The sequence below is a fragment of the Giraffa tippelskirchi genome, chromosome X, assembly GCF_054371585.1.
Source record: "Giraffa tippelskirchi isolate mGirTip1 chromosome X, T2T-mGirTip1v1.2.pri, whole genome shotgun sequence".
Taxonomy (NCBI): Eukaryota; Metazoa; Chordata; class Mammalia; order Artiodactyla; family Giraffidae; genus Giraffa; species Giraffa tippelskirchi.
This window is the reverse complement of record NC_137289.1, coordinates 41,077,444-41,099,487: the sequence shown is the minus strand read 5'-3', so window position 1 is coordinate 41,099,487 and position 22,044 is coordinate 41,077,444. Positions and strand designations below refer to the sequence as shown.

At 40.5% G+C, this 22,044-nt stretch overlaps 1 pseudogene; it reads left to right on the top strand.

Annotated features, from left to right (window-relative positions):
- The first annotated feature begins 21,156 nt into the window (after positions 1-21,156).
- LOC145535621 (protein FAM209 pseudogene) lies at positions 21,157-21,609 on the top strand (annotated as a pseudogene).
- Positions 21,610-22,044: the final 435 nt, after the last annotated feature.

Below are 22,044 nucleotides of genomic sequence, written 5' to 3'. Positions count from 1 at the left end.
GCTGAGAATACTAGGCTTCAATAATCTTCACACCAGGTTCCCTGTAGGGCAGAGATTCCATACTGGGAGGGACCAACCAAGAAGACCAGCAATGACCCATCCCCTCCTGCCCCCACCCCCCAGCCTAGAGTCTTGCTTGTATGGGAGTGGCACTGCAAGAATAAAAGTTCCTGTTCCATCTCTGAAGCAGTAGCACAGAGATTCTGCAGAGGGTGAGAGTCAGGCCATAAGAACAGAGCTGCATAGCTCTCCTGAAGAGACTAACATTATTTGGAATAGAGACTGAAGATGTTCAAGTTTAAGAGTGCTGTAAGAAGTGCAGGTTTTGCTGCTGAGCCAACATAACAAAAATGCAGAAGAGGAGATGGAGCTGTATAGGAGTAACATTTCTATATCTCACTGTCATTGTTGTTGTTGAGTCACCCAGTCGTGTCTGACACTTTGCAACCCTATGGACTGCAGCGTACCAGGACTCCCTGTCCCTCACCATCTCCCAGTGTTTGCCAAGTTCATGTCCATTGCATTGGTGATACCATCCAGCCATCTTATCATCTGATGCCCTCTTTCCTTCTGCCCTCAATCTTTCCCAGCATCAGGGACTTTACCAATGAGTTAGTTCTTCACACCAGGTGACCAAAAGACGGGAGCTTCAGCTTTTGCATCAGTCCTTCCAATGAGTATTCAGAGTTGATTTCCCTTACGATTGACTGATTTGATCTCCTTGCTGTCCAAGGGGCTTTCAGGAGTCTTCTCCAGCACCACAGTTTGAAAGCATCAATTCTTTGGCATTCTACCTTCTACAGTCCAGCTCTCACAGTCATACATGACCACTGGGAAGACCATCGCCTTGACTATATGGACCTTTGTCGGCAGAGTAATGTCTCTACTTTTCAACACTGTCTAGGTTTGTCATAGCTTCCCTACCAAGAAGCAGGTGCCCTCTGATTTCATAGCTGCAGTCACCATCTGCAGTGATCTTAGAGCCCAAGAAGAGTAAATCTGTCACTACTTCCACCTTTTCCCCCTCTATTTGCCCTGAAGTAATGGGTCTGGATGCCATGATCTTAGTTTTTTTAATATTTAGTTTTAAGCCAGCTCTTTCACTCTCCTTCTTCACCCTCATCAAGAGTCTCTTTAGTGCCTCTTCACTTTCTACAATTAGAGTGCTATCATCTGCATATCTGAGGTTGTTGATGTTTCTCCTGCCTATCTTGATTCTAGCTTGTAACTCATCCAGCCCAGCAGTTCTCATGCAGTGTTCAGTGTACAGGTTAAACAAGGTGACTGCAAACAGCCCTATTGTACTCCTTTCTCGATCTTATTTTTTTTTATAGCAGTAGCTATTTGCATTTGTTTTATTATAGTTATTCAAAAAGTATCCTACAAGTCAGATTTTTTTGTTGTCCAGTTGGTAAGTCATGTCCGACTCTTTGTGACCCCATGACCTGTAGCACGCAGGGTTCCCTGTCCTTCACTATTTCCCCGAGTTTGCTCAAATTCATATCCATTGAATCAATGATGCTATCTAACCATATCATCTTATTCAGACTTAATATTACTTCTAATGGCCCTTCTCTGTTATGTTTAAAGCAATTAATTTTTTTAAAATTTAAATTTATTTATTTTTGACTGCACTGAGTCTTTGTTCCCTCAAGGGGTTTTCTCTAGTTGCAGCAAGCAGGGGCTACTCTCTACCTGTGGTGCAGGCTTCTCACTGTGGTAGTTTTTCTTGTTGTGGGGCATGGGCTCTAGGGCACGCAGGCTTCAGTAGTTGCGGCACATGGGGTCTGTAGTTGTGGCTCCCGGACTCCAGAGAACAAGCTTAGTTGCTTTACAGCATGTGGGATCTTCCCAGATCAGGGATCAAAGTCATGTCTCCTGCATCGGCAGACAGATTCTTTACTCCTGAGCCACCAAGGAAGCCCTAAATCAGTGTAGTTTTTTTCTAAGTTTATTTATTTTTTAGTTGAAGAATAATTGCTTTACAGAATTTTGTTGTTTTCTGTCAAAACTAAATGTGAATCAGCCATAATTATACCTATGTCCCCTCCCTCTTGCACCTCCCTCCCATCTCCTTCCCCATGCCACCCCTCTAGGTTGATACAGAGCCCATGTTAGAGTTCCCTGAGACAGAGGAAATTCCCATTGGTTATCTGTTTTATATATGCCAATGTAAGTTTCCATGTTACTCTCTCCATACATCTCACTCTCTCCGCCCCTCTCCCCTTGTCCATAAGTCTGTTCTCTATGTCTGTTTCTCCATTGCTGCCCTGCAAATAAATACTTTGATACCATCTTTCTAAATTCCATATATATGCATTAGTGTACAATATTTATCTTTCTCTTTCTGATGTACTTCACTCTATATAATAGGCTCTAGATTCATCCACCTCATTAGAACTGACTCAAATGCATTCTTTTTTATGGATGAGTAATTTTCCATTGTGTATATATACCACAAGTTCTTTATCCATTTATCTGCTGATGCACATCTAGGTTGCTTCCATGTTCTAGCTATTGTAAATAGTGCTGCAGTGAACATTGGGGTACATGTGTCTTTCAGTTGTGGTTTCCTCAGGGTATATGCCTAGGAGTAGGGTTGCTGGGTCAAATGGTGGTTTTCTTCCTAGTTTTTTTTTTTTTTTTTTTTAAGGAATCTCCATACCATCTTCCATAGTGGCCGTATCAATTTAATTCCCATCAATAGTGCAAGAGGGTTCCCTTTTCTCCCCACCCTCCCCAGTATTTATTGTTTGTAGACTTTTTGATGATGGCCATTCTGACTGGTGTGAGGTGATGTCTCATTGTAGTTTTGATTTGCATTTCTCTAATAATGAGAAATATTGAGCATCTTTTCATGTGTTTGTTAGCCATCTGTATGTCTTCTTTGGAGAAATGTCTGTTTAGGTCTTTTTCCCACTTTTTGATTGGATTGTTTGTTTTTTCTGCTATTGAGTTGTATAAGCTGCTTATGTATTTTGGAAATTAATCCTTTGTCAGTTGTTTCATTTGCTATTATTTTCTCCCATTCTGAGGGTTGTCTTTTTGCCTTGCTTATAGTTTCCTTTGCTGGAAAAAGCTTTAAGTTTAATCAAGTCCCACTTGATTACTTTTGTTTTTATTTCCATTACTCTAGGAGGTGGGCCATAGAGGATCTTGCTTTGATTTATGTCACTGAGTATTCTGCCTATGTTTTCCTCTAAGAGTTTTATAGTTTCTGGCCTTACATTTAGGTCTTTAATCCATTTTGAGTTTATTTTTGTGTATGGTGTTAGGAAGTGTTCTAATTTCATTCTTCTACATGTAGCTGTCTGTTTCCCCAGCACAACTTATTGAGGCTCTGGTTTCTCAATCTTGAACCAATCAGTTGGTCCATACAGGGTGCTACCTGTTGCTTCTTGACACATGTACAGGTTTTTCAGGGGACAGGTAAGATGGTCTGGTATTCTCATCTCTTTAAGAGCTTTTGTTAATTTGTTATGATCCACACAGTCGAAGGCTTTAGTGTAGTTGATGAAACAGACATAGATGATTTTGGGTATGCTCTTGCTTTCTCCGTGATCTGGCAAATACTGTCAATTTGATCTCTGGTGGCGCCTCTTCCTTTACTAAACCCAGCTTGGACATCTGCAAGTTCTTGGTTCAAATAATGCTGAAGCCTAGCATGCAAGTTTTTAAACCTGACTTTTACTAGCATGGGAGATGAGTGTAATTGTCCGATAGTTAGCACATTCTTTAGTACTACCCTTCTTGGGAATTGGGATGAGGTTTGACCTTTTGAAGTCCTGTGGCCACTGCTGGGTCTTCCAGATTTGCTGACATATTGAATGCAACACCATAATGGCATCATCCTTTCGTGTTTTGGACAGATCTACTGGAATTCCGTCTCATTCTCTAGCTTTATTAACAGTATTGCTTCCTAAGGCCCTCTTGACTTCACATTCCAGAATATCTGGCTCTGGGTGACTGACCATACCATCATAATAATCTGGTTCATTAGGATCTTTTTCATACACTACTTATGTGTATGCCCTCCATCTCTTCTTGATCTCTTCAGCATCTACTAGGTCTCTACCATTGCTGTCCTTTATTGTGCCCATCTTTGGCCGAAATATCCCCCTGATATTTCTAATTTTCATGAAGAGATCTCTATTCTTTCTCCTTCTCTTGTTTTCTTCTAGTTTTATGCACTGTTCATTGATTAAGGCCTTCTTGTCTCTCCGTGTTTTTCTGTGGAACGCTGCATTTAGTTGGATGTACCTTTTCCGATCTCCCTTGGTTTTTGCTTCTCTTCTTTCTTCAGCTATTTTAAAGCCTCCTGAGATAGCCTCTTTGCCTTCTTTCTTTTCTTTTTCTTTGGGATGGCTTTGTTCACTGCCTCCTGTACAATATTATTGACCTCTGCCCATAGTTCTTCAACCACACTGTTAACTAGATCTAATCTCTTGAATGCAAAAGTAGGAAGTCAAGAAACACCTGGCGTAACAGGCAAGTTTGGCCTTGGAGTACAGAATGAAGCAGGGCAAAGGCTAATAGAGTTTTGCCACAAGAACGCACTGGTAATAGCAAACACCCTATTCCAACAACATAAGAGAAGACTCTACACGTGGAAATCACCAGATGGTCAACATCAAAATCAGATTGATTATATTCTTTGCAGCCAAAGATGGAGAAGCACTATACAGTCAGCAAAAACAAGACCAGGAGCAGACTGTGGCTCGGATCATGAACTGCTTATTGCCAAATTCAGACTGAAATTGAAGAAAGTAGGGAAAACCACTAGACTATTCAGGTATGACCTAGATCAAATCCCTTATGAGTATACAGTGGAAGTGACAAATAGATTTAAGAGACTAGACCTGATAGACAGAGTGCCTGATGAACTATGGACAGAGGTTCGTGACATTGTACAGGAGACAGGGATCAAGAACATCCCCATGGAAAAGAAATGCAAAAAAGCAAAATGGCTGTCTGAGAAGGCCGTACAGATAGCTGGGAAGAGAAGAGAAGTGAAAAGCAAAGGAGAAAAGGAAAGATATTCCCATCTGAATGCAGAGTTCCAAAGAATAGCAAGGAGAGATAAGAAAGCTTTCCTCAGCGATCATTGCAAAGAAATAAAGGAAAACAACAGAATGGGAAAGACTAGAGCTCTCCTCAAGAAAATTAGAGATACCAAGGGAACATTTCATGCAAAGATAGGCTCAATAAAGGGCAGAAATGGTATGGACCTAACAGAAGCAGAAGATATTAAGAAGAGGTGGCAAGAATACACAGAAGAACTGTACAAAAAAGATCTTCACGACCCAGATAATCACGGTGGTGTGATCACTCACCTAGAGCCAGACATCCTGGAATGTGAAGTCAAGTGGGCCTTAGAAAGCATCACTACGAACAAAGCTATGGAGGTGATGGAATTCCAGTTGAGCTATTTCAAATCTTCAAAGGTGATGCTGTGAAAGTGCTGCACTCGATATGCCAGCAAATTTGGAAAACTCAGCAGTGGCCACAGGACTGGAAGAGGTCAGTTTTCATTCCAATCTCAAAGAAAGGCAATGCCAAAGAATGCTCAAACTACCGCACAATTGCACTCATCTCACATGCGAGTAAAGTAATGCTCAAAATTCTCCAATCCAGGCTTCAGCAATACTTGAACCGAGAACTTCCAGATGTTCAAGCCGGTTTTAGAAAAGGCAGAGGAACCAGAGATCAAATTGCCAATATCCGCTGGATCATCAAAAAAGCAAGAGTTCCAGAAAAACATCTATTTCTGCTTTATTGACTATGCCAAAGCCTTTGACTGTGTGGATCACAATAAACTGTGGAAAATTCTGAAAGAGATGGGAATACCAGACCATCTGACCTGTCTCTTGAGAAACCTGTATGCAGGTCAGGAAGCAACAGTTAGAACTGGACATGGAACAACAGACTGGCTCCAAATAGGAAAAGGAGTACGTCAAGGCTGTATATTGTCACCCTGCTTATTTAACTTCTATGCAGAGTACATCATGAGAAACGCTGGGCTGGAAGAAGCACAAGCTGGAATCAAGATTGCCGGGAGAAATATCAATAGCCTCAGATATGCAGATGACACCCCCCGTATGGCAGAAAGTGAAGAAGAACTAAAGAGCCTCTTGATCAAGGTGAAAGAGGAGAGTGAAAGAGTTGGCTTAAAGCTCAACGTTCAGAAAACTAAGATCATGGCATCTGGTCCCATCACTTCATGGGAAATAGATGGCGAAACTGTGGAAACAGTGTCAGGCTTTATTTTTTGGGGCTCCAAAATCACTGCTGATGGTGATTGCAGCTATAAAATTAAAAGACGCTTACTCCTTGGAAGGAAGGTTATGGCCAACCTAGATAGCATATTTAAAAGCAGAGACATTACTTTGCCAACAAAAGTCCATCTAGTCAAGGCTATGGTTTTTCCAGTGGTCATGTATGGATGTGAGAGTTGGACGGTGAAGAAAGCTGAGCGCCGAAGAATTGATGCTTTTGAACTGTGGTGTTGGAGAAGACTCTTGAGAGTCCCTTGGACTGCAAGGAGATCCAATCAATCCATCCTAAAAGAGATCAATCCTGGGTGTTCATTGGAAGGTCTGATGTTGAAGCTGAAACTCCAATACTTTGGCCACCTCATGCGAAGAGTTGACTCATTGGAAAAGACCCTAATGCTGGGTAGGATTGGGGGCGGGAGGAGAAGGGGACGACAGGGGATGAGATGGTTGAATGGCATCACCGACTCGATGGACATGGGTTTGGGTAGACTCTGGGAGTTGGTGATGGACAGAGAGGCCTGGCGTGCTGCAATTCATGGGGTCACAAAGAGTCAGACATGACTGAGCGACTGAACTGAACTGAATTTCTTGAATCTATTTGTTACTTCTACTGCATATTCACAGGGAATTGGATTTCAGTTTTACCGAGCTGTCCTACTGGTTTTCCCTGCATTCTTTATTTTATGCATGAATTTTGCTGTGAGAAGCTGATGAACAGAGCCACAGTCAGCTCCAGGTCTTGTTTTTTTTTCTGATTGCATACAGTTTCTCCATCTTTGACTACGAAAAACGTAATCAATCTAATTTCAGTATTGACCATTTGGTGATGTCAATGAGTAAACCCGTCTCTTGTGTTGCTGAGAAAGGGTATTTGCTCTGACGAGGGCATTCTCTTGGCAGAACTCAGTTAGCCTTTGCCCTGCTTCATTTTGTTCTCCAAGGCCAAACTTGCTGGTTATTCCAGATATCTCTTGACTTCCTTCTTTGGTATACCAATCCCCACTGATGAATAGAACAGCTATTTTTGGTGTTAGTTCTAGGAGGTCTTCTAGGTTTTCATAGGACTGATCAGCTTCAGCTTCTTTGGCATCTGTGGTAGGGGGATAGGCTTGAATTACTGTGATGCTGAATGGTTCACCTTGGAAAGAACCGAGATCATTCTGTCGTTTTGGAGGTTGAACCCAAGTAGTGCATATCAGGATTCTTTTGTTGATTATGAGGGCTCTTCCATTTCTTCTATAGGATTATTGCCCACAGTAATTGATATAATTGTCATCTGAATTCAATTCACCGATTCCTGTCCAGTTTAGTTCACTGTTACCCGGGATGTTGATGATTATTCTCACTGTCATTAAGTTAGTAAAAATATAAAGTAGAGCTAATAAGTTAATATGAATATAGAAAGCCCTAGTGTAGTCACTAAGAAAATAAAATTTAAACTATATCATTAATGCAAACCAAAAGCTACACTGAAAAATTTCATTTACAAATGAAGGCAATAAAGATAAAAACAAGGACAAAAAACATGAATTTTGGGAAAAAAAATAAAATAGTCATAAATTTGATCATATTAATAATGATGCAAAAGGCCAGGCTGGATGAAGCACAAGCTGGAATCAAGATTACCAGGAGAAATATCAATAACCTCAGACACACAAGTAACATCACTCTTATGGCAGAAAGTAAAGAAGAACTACAGAGCCTCTTGATGAAAGTGAAAGAGGAGAGTGAAAAAGTTGGCTTAAAGCTCAACATTCAGAAAACTGAGATCATGGCATCCGGTCCCATGACTTTGTGGCAAATAGATGGGGAAACCATGGAAACAGTGAGAGACTTTATTTATTTATTTATTTTTGGCTCCAGCATCACTGCAGATGGTGACTGCAGCTATGAAATGCAAAGACGCTTGCTGCTTGGAAGAAAAGCTGTGTCCAACCTAGACAGCACATTAAAAAGCAGAGACGTTACTTTGCCTACAAATGTCCAGTCAAAGATATGGTTTTCCCAGTAGTCATATATGGATGTGAGAGTTGGACTATAAAGAAAGCTGAACACCCAAGAATTAATGATTTTAAATATGGTGCTGGAGAAAACTCTTGAGAGTCCCTGGGACTGCAAGGATATCAAACCAGTCACTCCTAAAGGAAATCAGTCCTGACTATTCATTGGAAGGGCTGATGCTGAAACTGAGGCTCCAATACTTTGGCCACCTGATGCGAGGAACTGACTCATTGAAAAAGACCCAGATGCTCGGAAAGATTGAGGCCAGGAGGATAAGGGGATGACAGAGGATGAAATGGTTGGATGGTATCACCGACTCAATGGATATGACTTTTAGCAAGCTCTGGGAGTTGGTGATGGACAGGGAAGCCTGGCGTGGTGCAGTCTATGTGGTCTCAAAGGATCAGACACAACTAAGCAACTGAACTGAACTAAATAATGATGTAAATTATGAATGAATTGAACAATCTAATCAAAAAGCAAATATTCTGAGACTACATAAATATGATAAAACTATAAGCTCTCTACAGTAGACATAATTTAGAGTCAAAGATATAGATTTTAAATGAAATGACTGAAAAATACATATAATGCAAACATCAACCAAAGAGAGAATTGGGTATACTGTACTAAGAAAAAAATGATTTTTATTAAAAACTGATGCTAGGGATAAAGAAGGACATTTCATAATGATAAAAAGGGGACTCTATTAGGAAGACATAGTAATTATATATGCACCTAACAAGACAACCAAAAAATGCATGGAGGAAAAAAAAACCTGATAGAATTGAAGAAAGAAATAGACAATTCAACAATAATTGCTATACTTTACTAATCCACTTTCAATAACGGATAGAAAGACTAGGCAGAAGATCAACAATGAAATAGAGATCTTGAATGATAATATAAACCAGATGAACCTAACAGATATCTATAGAGCAATTTATCCAATACAGGATATACAATCATCTTAAGAGTGCAGGGAACATTCTCTAGAATACCCTATATGCTAGGACATAAGACCAACCTAAATAAATATTACAGGGTTCGAACCATATCAAGTCCATCCTCAAAATAGAATGAAATTAGAAAACAAAACATTTTGAGAAACAGATAAATATGTGGAAGTTAAACAGCATACTCCTAAATAATCAAAGGGTCAAAGAAAGAATCACAAGAGAAAGTAGAAAATACATTTGGATCTTCAACAATGTGGGGTTTAGGGCAACAACCTTTTCTGCAATCAGAAATCCATATATAACTTGTAGTTGGTCCTCTATGTGGATCTTCCAAATCAGTGATTTCACCTCTGCAGATTCAACCAGCTGCAGATGGTGTAGTGCTGTAGCAAACGAAGCAATGGACAAAGAATTCATCTCAAAAATATACAAGCAACACCTGCAGCTCAATTCCAGAAAAATAGACGACCCAATCAAAAAGAGGGCCAAAGAACTAAACAGACATTTCTCCAAAGAAGACATACAGATGGCTAACAAACACATGAAAACATGCTCAACATCACTCATTATCAGAGAAATGCAAATCAAAACCACAATGAGGTACCATCTCACGCCAGTCAGAATCGCTGCTATCCAAAAGTCTACAAACAATAAATGCTGGAGAGGGTGTGGAGAAAAGGGAACCCTCTTACACGGTTGGTGGGAATGCAAACCAGTACAGCCACTATGGAGAACAGTGTGGAGATTCCTTAAAAAACTGGAAATAGAACTGCCATATGACCCAGCGATCCCACTGCTGGGCATAAACACTGAGGAAACCAGAATTGAAAGAGACACGTGTACCCCAATGTTCATCGCAGCACTGTTTGTAATAGTCAGGACATGGAAGCAGCCTAGATGCTCATCAGCAGACGAATGGATAAGAAAGTGGTGGTACATATACACAATGGAATATACTCAGCCATTAAAAAGAACACATTCGAATCAGTTCTAATGAGGTGGATGAAACTGGAGCCTATTATACAGAGTGAAGTAAGCCAGAAAGAAAAACACAAATACAGTATCAGTTCAGTTCAGTTCAGTCGCTCAGTCGTGTCCGACTCTTTGTGACCCCATGAATCGCAGTACGCCAGGCCTCTCTGTCCATCACCAACTCCCGGAGTCTACCCAAACCCGTGTCCATTGAGTCGGTGATGCCATCCAACCATCTCATCATCGGTCACCCCCTTCTCCTCTTGCCCCCAATCCTTCCTAGCATTAGGGTCTTTTTCAATGAGTCAACTCTTCACATGAGCTGGCCAAAGTATTGGAGTTTCAGCTTCAAAATCAGTCCTTCCAATGAACAGCCAGGACTGATCTCCTTTAGGATGGACTGGTTGGATCTCCTTGCAGTCCAAGGGACTCTCAAGAGTCTTCTCCAACACCACAATTCAAAAGCATCAATTCTTCGGCACTCAGCTTTCTTCACCTGCCAACTCTCACATCCATACATGACCACTGGAAAAACCATAGCCTAGACTAGACGGACCTTTGTTGGAAAAGTAATGTCTCTGCTTTTAAATATGCTCTCTAGGTTGATCATAAGTTTCCTTCCAAGGAGTAAGCTTCTTTTAATTTCATGGCTGCAGTCACCATCTGCAGTGATTTTGGAGCCCCCACAAATAAAGTCTGACACTGTTTCCACTGTTTCCTCATCTATTTCCCATGAAGTGATGGGACCAGATGCCATGATCTTAGTTTTCAGAATGTTGAGCTTTAAGCCAACTTTTTCACTCTCCTCTTTCACTTTCTTCAAGAGGCTCTTTTGTTCTTCTCCACTTTCTGCCATAATGGTGGTGTCATCTGCATATCTGAGGTTGTTGATATTTCTCCCGGCAATCTTGATTCCAGCTTGTGCTTCTTCCAGCCCAGCGTTTCTCATTATGTACTCTGCATATAAGTTAAATAAGCAGGGTGACAATATACAGCCTTGACGTACTCCTTTTCCTATTTGGAACCAGTCTGTTGTTCCATGTCCAGTTCTAACTGATGCTTCTTGACCTGCATACAGGTTTCTCAAGAGGCAGGTCAGGTGGTCTGGGTATTCCCATCTCTTTGAGAATTTTCCATAGTTTATTGTGATCCACACAGTCAAAGGTTTTGGCATAGTCAATAAAGCAAAAATAGATGCTTTTCTGGTACTCTCTTGCTTTTTCGATGATCCAGTGTTTGTTGGCAGTTTGATCTCTGGTTCTCTGCCTTTTCTAAAACCGGCTGAACATCTGGAAGTTCATGGTTCACATAGTGCTGAAGCCTGGCTTTGAGAATTTTGAGCATTACTAGTGTGTGAAATGAGTGCAATTGTGCTGTTGTTCGAGCATTCTTTGGCATTGCCTTTCTTTGAGATTGGAACGAAAACTGACCTTTTCCAGTCCTGTGGCCACTGCTGCGTTTTCCAGATTTGCTGGCATATTGAGTGCAGCACTTTCACAGCATCATCTTTCAGGATTTGAAATAGCTCAACCGGAATTCCATCACCTCCACTAGCTTTGTTCATTGTGATGCTTTCTAAGGCCCACTTGACTTCACATTCCAGGATGTCTGGCTCTAGGTGAATGATCACACCATCATGATTATCTGGGTCGTGAAGATCTTTTTTGTACGGTTCTTCTGTGTATTCTTGCCACCTCTTCTTAATATCTTCTGCTTCTGTTATGTCCATACCATTTGTGTCCTTTATCGAGCCCATTTTCGCATGAAATGTTCCCTTGGTATCTCTAATTTTCTTGAAGAGATCTCTAGTCTTTCCCATTCTGTTATTTTCCTCTATTTCTTTGCATTGATCACTGAGGAAGGCTTTCTTATCTCTCCTTGCTATTCTTTGGAACTCTGCATTCAGGTGGGAATATCTTTCCTTTTCTCCTTTGATTTTTGCTTCTCTTCTTTTCACAGCTATTTGTAAGGCCTCCTCAGACAGCCATTTTGCTTTTTTGCATATCTTTTCCATGGGGATGTTCTTGATCCCTGTCTCCTATACAATGTCATGAACCCCTGTCCATAGTTCATCAGGCACTCTCTCTATCAGATCTAGTCCCTTACATCTATTTCTCACTTCCACTGCATAATCATAAGGGATTTGATCTAAGTCATACCTGAATGGTCTAGTGGTTTTCCCTACTTTCTTCAGTTTAAGTCTGAATTTGGCAATAAGGAGTTCATGATCTGAGCCACAGTCAGCTCCCAGTCTTGTTTTTGCTGACTGTACAGAGCTTCTCCATCTTTGGCTGCAAAGAATATAATCAATCTGATTTCGATGTTGACCATCTGGTGATGTCCATGTGTAGAGTCCTCTCTTGCGTTGTTGGAAGAGGGTGTTTGCTATGACCAGTGTGCTCTCTTGGCAAAACTCTATTAGCCTTTGCCCTGCTTCATTCTGTACTCCAAGGCCAAATTTGCCTGTTATGCCACGTGTTTCCTGACTTCCTACTTGTGCATTCCAGTCCCCTATAATGAAAAGGACATCTTTTTTGGGTGTTAGTTCTAAAAGGTCTTGTAAGTCTTCATAGAACCGTTCAACTTCAGCTTCTTCAATGTTCCTGGTCGGGGCATAGACTTGAATTACCATGATATTGAATGGTTTGCCCTGGAAACGAACAGAGATCATTCTGTCATTTTTGAGATTGCATCCAAGTACTGCATTTCGGACTCTTTTTTTGACCATGATGGCTACTCTATTTCTTCTAAGGGATTCCTGCCCACAGTAGTAGATATAATGGTCACCTGAGTTAAATTCACCCATTCTAGTCCATTTTAGTTCGCTAATTCATAGAATGTCGACATTCACTCTTGCCATCTCCTGTTTGACCACTTCCAATTTGCCTTGATTCATGGAACTAACATTCCAGGTTGCTATGCAATATTGCTCTTTACAGCATTATCACCAGTCACATCCACAGCTGGATATTGTTTTTGCTTTGGCTCCATCCCGTCATTCTTTCTTGAGTTATTTCTCCACTGATCTCCAGTAGCATTTTGAGCACCTACCGACCTGGGGAGTATACTAACACATGTATATGGAGTTTACTAAATCGTAAAGATAACCCTGTATGTGAGACATCAAAAGAGACACAGATATATAGAACAGTATTATGGACTTTATGGGAGAGGGCGAGGGCAGGATGATATGGGAGAATGCCACTGAAGCATGTAAATTATCATATGTGAAATGAATCGCCAGTCCAGGTTCGATGCATGATACAGGGTGCTCGGGGCTGGTGCACCAGGATGACTCGGAAGGATGGGATGGGGAGGGAGGTGGGAGGGGGTTCTGGAAGGGGAAAACATGTACACCCATGGTGGATTCATGTCAATGTGTGGCAAAACCAATACAATATTGTAAAGTTAAAAAATAGATAAATAAACTAATTAAAAAAAAAAAGAAAAAAAAATCTTTGTATAAGTGGACCTGCAGAGTTCATATGCCTGTTGTTCAAGGGTCAACTTTACTTTGAGAAGAATGAAAGCAAAAACACACCACATCCACGTGAGGGGATGTAGCAAACTAAACTCAAATAGGCAGCCATAGTAAACAATTAATTCTAGAGAAAAATTAATGACATAGAGAATAGAAAAACCACAGAGATACTCAACAAATTAGAATTTGGTTATTTAGAAAGGTCAATAAATTGACACAACTTTAGCGATTTTCATCAAAGGAGGAAAAAGACTCAAATTACTAAAATTAGGAATAAAAAAGGAAAAATTGCTACCAACTTTAGAGAAATAAATATAGTTGTAAAGAAATGCCATGATGCTAGTTAGAAAATTTAGATGAAATGGACAAATTTCTAGAGATACATAAATGACTGAAATTGACTCAAGAAGAAAATGAAAATCTGAATAGCAAGAGATAGAATTAGTCATTTTTAAACCTTTTGCCCAACCCACCTCACAAAAGGCCCCCTTACACTACCTAGATCCCGATAGCCTCGCTGCTGAATTCTACCAAGTATTTAAACCAAAAATCATGCTAATTCTCCACACATGTATTCTAAATGTGTCCACAGAAGTGGAAAGGAACATTTCCCAACTCATTCTATGAGGCAGTATTACTCGGATGACAAAACTAGAGGTCAGTTATTTTGTAGAATTCTCAATTTTGCTCCATCCAGTATTTGCTCATGATGAATTTCATGTTTTGCATCTTTGACAGGAAAATGACAGAAATGATACTGTGTTCATATCATCTCATTCTATCAGGTGGTTCATGATTTCATTGTGTCCCAATATTGATGATATTCACTTGGATCACTTGATTAAAGTGGTTGCTGACAAGATTCTCCACTGTCAAGTTACTCTCCCCTATCTTGTATTTTAAAACATTTTTTTTTTTGTATTTTAAAGTACGTAAATATTTTATTCCTCACCAAAATTAGGTTTATTAATTTATTTGTATCTATTTTGTTAAGAGTCTCTTATTTTACTAAATGAATCATGATCTGTCACTATCATTATTTATTTTGAAGTTCACATTGTTCCAGCCTTGGACAGTGGGAACCTCCTTAAGCCTGGCTCTCTGTGCTTTTGCCATCTCCCCATCATTCTTTGACGGAGAAGGCGATGGCAACCCACTCCAGTTCTCTTGCCTGGAGAATCCCAGGGACGGAGGAGGCTGGTGGGCTGACGTCTATGGAGTTGCACAGAGTCGGACATGACTGAAGCGACTTAGCAGCAGCAGCATTCTTTGAAAAATTTGATGCTTTTGGTACAAGATATTCCAGGCTCATCTTGTACTTTTCCTGTCCTAGCCATGGAATTAACAATTTCTCCAAGAAGTCCCAAGTATTTTTAGTGGAAAATGGAATTTAGAATCCAATATATGAGATCTGTGTGTACTCATTATTTCCCAGTTCCTTTCATCGAGAGTCTGGGAAGTGTACACGTGTGTGTGCATGCCTGTGTGTGTGTGTGTGTGTGTGTATCCTCCCGATATAGCTCAGGCTCTGATATTACAAAATGCTGGATTGTCCTCAACTCATGTGAGTGCCTTTCTCAGCATATTCAGACTCTGACACCCACTCCAGGCAACCCTTTTATAAACATACCCCCCTTACCCTCCTTGCGCTTTGATACTCTGCACTGGCATACCCCCATGTGCAGATACTCTCCTTGTTCCACTCAGCCTCTAACTGCCCACACAGAGCTGGATCACTTCCATCCATGAATGCCCTCCTCACCTTGCTTGGCCTCTGACTTTCTACACAAACCTGCCTCCTCCTTGTGGATTTCGTCTTCTCTGGACTGAGGCTTTTACTCTGTATGCCTGGCCAGCTTCCTATTTAATATCCTCCAGATTAAACGGACTCTCATAGCAAGCTGCTCTGCTCTGTGAATGCCTCTTAATCCCACTTTGGCACTGATTGCCCATGACACATCCTAGCATGGATATCCTGTTTTCCCTGCTCAAATTGTGACATCTCATGCTACACACCTTCCTTCCCTGCTCTTGTGGATCTGGTCACTTCAACCTATTTGAGTTCTGACTCCCTATACTAGGCTATTCTGACTGCATGGATATCCTTATCACCCCTATTTCACTTCTAACATCTCACTCTGGCCCACTATGGCTCCATGACCCCTGTCACGGATACTTGTCTTGATCGATCTCACCTAATTTTTTGTGATGAGTTGCTCAGCAAGAGGGAGAAGGGGAAGAGAGAGGGGTGTTCTTGAATTGAGTTTGAAGCATAAGTGAGCATTGCCTATCAAAGATAGATAAACCACATTTCAGGTAGGGAACTTACATGTGAAAAATGGGGTATAGAAAAATAATTCTTCGAGTTTATATTTTTTTCCAGAGGGTTACTAAATAATGCATCAACATTAGTTGAAGAAACTTTCTTCTCCCAGTGTAAAATGACACCTTCTATCTTTATCATATTCTTGATGTGTATGTGTGTCTATGTATCTTAGTCCATTTGGGCTGCTATAACAAAATATCAGGCATAGAGGTGCTTGTGAACAACAGAAATTTATTTCTCACAGTTCTGGAGGCTAGAGGTACAAGATCAGGGTAGCAGTATGGCCAGATGAGGGCCCTTTTCTGAGTTGCACACTTCTCTCCTATAGGAAGTCTCCTGCGTATGAATAAGTTCCATTCTGAGAGTGCACTTTTAAGCCCAGTTTGTTGTAAGCCCAGCAAAGTTAGCCTTAGTACCCAAATAACAGAATCAGCTGTATTCTGCTGCTTTTTAAAAAATTAATTAATTTTTTTATTGAAGGATAATTGCTTTACAGAATTTTGTTGTTTTCTGTCAAATCTCAACATGAATCAGCCATAGGTATACATACATCCCCTCCTTTTTGAACTTCCCTCCTCTCTCTCTCCCCATCTCACCCTTCTAGGTTGATACAGAGACCCTGTTTGAGTTTCCTGAGCCATACAGCAAATTCCCGTTCCTTTCTGTTTGACATATGGTAATGTAAGTTTTCATGTTACTCTTTCCATATATCTCACCCTCTCTTCCCCTCTTCCCATGTCCATAAGTCTATTCTCTGTCTGTTTCTCCACTGCTCCCCTGTAAATAAATTCTTCAGTACCATTCCTCTAGATTCCATATATATGTGTTATGATATTTATCTTTCTCTTTCTGAGTTACTTCACTCTGTATAATAGGTTCTAGGTTCATCCACCTTATTAGTGAAGTGAAAGTCGCTCAGTCATGTCCAATTCTTTGCAACCCCATGGACAATACAGCCCATGGAACATTCTCCAGGCCAGAATATTGGAGAGGGTAGCCTATCCTTTCTCCAAGGGATCTTCCCAACCCAGGAATCTAACCCAGGTCCCCCACATTGCAGGCAGATTCTTTACCAGCTGAGCCACAAGGGAAGCCCATCCACCTTACTAGAACCGACTCAAATGTGTTCCTTCTTATGGCTGAGTAATATCCCATTGTGTATAAGCACCACAACTTCTTTATCCATTCATGTGTTGATGGACATCTAGGTTGCTTCCATGTTCTAGCTGTTGTAAATAGCACTGGAATGAACAATGGGATACATGTGTCTTTTTCAATTTTTGTTTCCTCGGGGTATATGCCTAGGAGTGGGATTGCTGGGTCATAGGGTATACTGCTCTTTTACACGTGCTTTCGGACATCCTGGGCTAGAAATAAATGTAGTGTTCTAGTGTACTCTATACAGTACTGTGCTGAAAAAAACACAAAAGCACAACCGTTTGTAGAGGATGCGCGCATGAGGCAATGTCTGCCAGACACGTGAATTAACTGACGTGACTGGACATGGGAATGCAAGTTTGAATCTTTGAAATTTCACAGTTTGAAGATTCCTATGTAAGGGACTTACTGTATTCTCACATGGTGAAAGGAGCTAGGGAGCTCTGTGAGTTCTCTTTGTAAGAGCATTAATCTCCATTCTTGAGGGCTCCACCCTCCTGACCTAAATATCTCCCAAAGGCCCCACCTTCTAATATCCTCACACTAGACATTAGGTTTACAACATGAATTTTGGGGGTGCCACTTTCATACAAAAGCTGTATGTGTGTGTATGTGTGTGTGTAGTTGAGTTGATTTCTGCTCTCGCTTCTTACCTCATGAGCTGTAAGTCTTACCATGTACCAGTACTAGTCGTATACCAGTACTTCTCTATGTAAGTATGTAGGCTAACCATATGCTTTAAAATATAGTAAGGACAACCTTCATGCTCATTCATCTTCTTTTTCAGAAATGTCCTGCCTCTTATAACATGTTTGTTTTTCCACATATATTATAGAATTAGCTTACTTCTCATACCAATCACATTAGTATTTTTTTGAAATCTCATCATAATTTTAGAATAATTTGGGGACAATTGATATCTGTATAAAATCTTTTCATACTCCCAAAAGATACATCTTTCCATTTCGTCATGCATTTCATTGTGTTTTTCAGTAGTATTTCAGAATTTTCTTCAAATAGCTGTTGCATATTTTTTATTTGTCCTTAAATGTATTCTTAATATTTATCTGTTTCTAGCTATTATAAATGATGTCTTCCATTATAAATGTAATTGGTTGTTAGTGTATAGGAAGACTGTTCTATATATTATTATTTTTATCCAGCCATCTAGCTCAATTCCTTTAAAATACAGCTGTCCCTCAATATCTCTGGGAGATTGGTTCTAAGACACCACTGCCAAAGATCAGATACCCAAATCCACAGATGTTCAAGTCTCTTATAATAAGAAGCATAGCATTTTAGGATTTGCATATAAACTGCCCATATCCTCTCATATACTTTAAATCATCTCTAGATTACTTATACTACCTAATACAATGTAAATGATATGTAAATAGTTGCCAGCATGTGGTAAATTTGAATTTTGATTTTTGGAAATTTCTGGATTTTTTTAAATAAATATTTTTAATCCACACTTCGTGAATCCCTGCATGCAAAACCCATGGATAGGAAAGGCTGACTGTATAGAGTACTTTTCTTTGGAGTCTCCTGTCGTCAGCAAATAATGTTAATGTTGCCTCCATTGCTCTATGTTTTAAAAATAAACTTTAAAAAACCTTAGAATGATTTTAGACTAACAAAAAAAGTGAAGATAGTTGCCATATATCAGAAAGTTCCAAAATATCACACATATTGTTATAAACTAGCATGCCTACTTTATTTCTAAGATTTGTCCTATTAAAATTTTCTTAGTTTTTACCCAATGTCCTTTTTCTGACCCAGGAACCCATCCCGGATCCCACATTGCATGTAGTAGATGTCTCCTTAGGCTCTTCTTGGATGTGACAATTTCTCAGACTTCCCTTATTTTTCATGACCTTGATAGTTTTGAGGAGTACTAGTCAGGTATTTTATAAAATGTTCCTCAACTTGGATTTGTCTGATGTTTTTCCTATTAACCTGGAACTATGAATTTTTTTTTTTGGGGGGGTGTCTTCCTTTGTGGTTCAGCTGGTAAAGAATCCAACTGCATTGCGGGAGACCTGGGTTTGATCCCTGGGTTGGGAAGATCCCCCGGAGAAGGGAAAGGCTACCCACTCCAGTATTCTGGCCTAGAGAATTTCATGGACAGTATAGTCCATGGGGTCGCAAAGAGTCAGACATGACTGAGTAACTTTCATTTTCACTTTCACTTCATGGATTTTGGGGGAAGAAGACCGCAGAGGTTGAGTGTCCTTTTTACCATGTGATACGATCTACATGTCTTATCCCTGGTAATGTTGACCTTGACCACTGGGCTGAAGTAGTGTTTGTCAGGTTATTCCACTGTCAAGTTACTCTTTTTCCCCCTCGCCATATTGCTGTATTTTTTTGAATGAAGTCACTATGTGACTTTTTGAATGAAGTCACTCTTAAGGAATAGGGAGCTCCACCTCCTTGAGAGCACAATTACCTATGTCAGTTATCTGAAATTCTTTCGCGTGGGAAATTTGTCTATTGTCTCACATGTATTCAATCATTTATTTATATCAGTACGGACCCATAGATATTCATTTTATACTTTGGGATATAATCCCAAAAGATGACTAACTTAATTTATTACGTTGCTCGTCTTGTTACAGTTTTGGCCATTGGAAGCTCATTCCTGTCTTCTTTGACATAACTCCGTTACTTCAGGGCTTTTTTATTTTTTTAAAATTTTAAAGCACTTCCTTTTTGATACAGTAAGATCCCCCAGACTCCTCTTCTACATTTCCTCTCTGAGCCCTACAATCAGTAATTTCTCCAAGAAGCCTGGTTCCTTTTATTGGAAAAGAGGATTGGGAACCAAGATCTGTGCTTATTTCTACATCATTGTTTCTTTCAGATTTTGGGAGTATCATTTCTCTTAAGCCCTTTCAGCTAAGAAGGCAAAGAAATATATGTATGTATACTCATGGGCCATCTATTTCACTGCTCAATTCAAGTATGCATGTGTAACAGTATCAGGATTGTTAACCTGTACCCCTACGAGAAAGAACACTATAAACTAGATTACACTGCTTTTATATTTTACTTTCAGTCTTGCAAACTCCATTCATTTCCGAAGTTACTTAAGTCAGGGGATCTTAGTGAGGTGGTTTCATACATTTGTAATATAATTCCATTCTTTAGTCAAATTCTGCATTCTATTCTTGATGTCAGTTTTTCTTAAATATGCATGCATTGCTTTACTTTTTGTGCTGTAAGGTTCTTCTGGTTTTGACAAATATGTAGTGTCATGTATCTTCCATAACATCATACAGAATAGTTTCACTGCCCTAAAACATCCTTTATGCCTGGAGAAGGAAATGGCAACCTACTCCGGTATTCTTGCCTGGGAAATCCCAGGGATTGAGGAGCTGGTGGGCTACTGTCCATGGGGTCTCAAGGAGTCACACACGACAGCGACTGAGTACAGTCATTTTTAAGAACAGTGTTGGCCACACAAAACACATCAGTGGCTCCTAGTTTGTGGCCTCTGGTTTAATATCTTACTTTCCCACTTGTCCCTCTGCTCCATAGGGGTACATGCCCATGGGGCTGCTCTGCTCAGCCCAGTGTTTGGATTCAACAAATGGAATAATGAAAATCGAAAACGGACCCACCCTCCCAGTAGAGCACCAGGTTCAGAAAGAATACATTGGCATGGAAATGGCATTCTGTCACTCCCCACCTCTTTTTCAATTGCCCTCTGGAAATTTCGCTATTTCCCTTTAAGCCCTACTCCCAGTTGACCCCTGCAAGCCTTCTTACCCTCGGCCCTGAAGTCATCACAATGGCCACATGGGTTCTGGTGGGGGCGGGGCCCTCTATGACGTCACCAAGGGCCCAGCCCTGGCTGGTCCTCAGTCTCCAGGTGCCAGGGCAAACCAGCGCACCAGGAGCTGTTTCCTCTCGGCTCACATGTGGTCCATCAAATGGTTCCTGTGCTTTTCCACGGGTGTTACCTGTGTCTGCGCCTTAATGTTTACTTCTCTGAGAGAGAGAGCCGAAGAAATCCAGGGGAAGATGCTCTGCGGAGGATACAGTCTAATTCAGCAAAATCAACCAGAGCATGCCCGAGACTGGCTTAAGATCATGTTTCCCTGGCTTTTCTTCATTGTGCTCATGTATGTGACAGTGAAGTTGATGGGAGAGAGTGGTGAGAGTAATGTGCAGACTCCTCCTGCCTGTCAGGGCGGTTCATTTGGCTCTCCGGGACAGAAAAAGAAAAATGCTTCCCCAGACAAAGACTATATGTTTGCCACCTTAACCCAGCTGGAGATGGACCTTGTGAAATTTGTGTCCAGGGTGCGGAATCTGAAACTTGCCACGGCAACCTGCAGTAACCTCAATGCTCCCAATGTCGAGGTTCCTGCAGACGCACACAATAACATTACACTGTATGAACTCTGGTGCGACGAAGACTCCGATTGAGTGGATTTGTATGTCAGAGTAGGAGAGGAATTGTTGATTGTTGACATACCTTATCCAAACTAATAAAACTATTCTGAAGCAAAAGAAAAAAGCCTCTGATATTTTTTATTTGCTCTACAGTTTGACCTTTTCCAGAGTGTCGTATAATTGGCAGCATGCAGTGTATAACCTTTTCCAGACTAGCTTATTTTACTTTATAACATTCATTCAGATTTCATCCATCTCTTTTTGTGATTTGCTAGCTAATTTCTTTTTATTCTTGAATAATATTCTGCTATGTTGATGTACCAAAGTTTGTTTACCCAGTCGTCTACTAAAGGACACTTTGGTTGCTTCCAATTTGTGGGTGAGAGAGAGAGAGTATGAATTAAGCTGTTATAAAATTCATGTGCATGTTTTTGTGTGGGTATTAACTAGCAAATCATTTGATGAGCA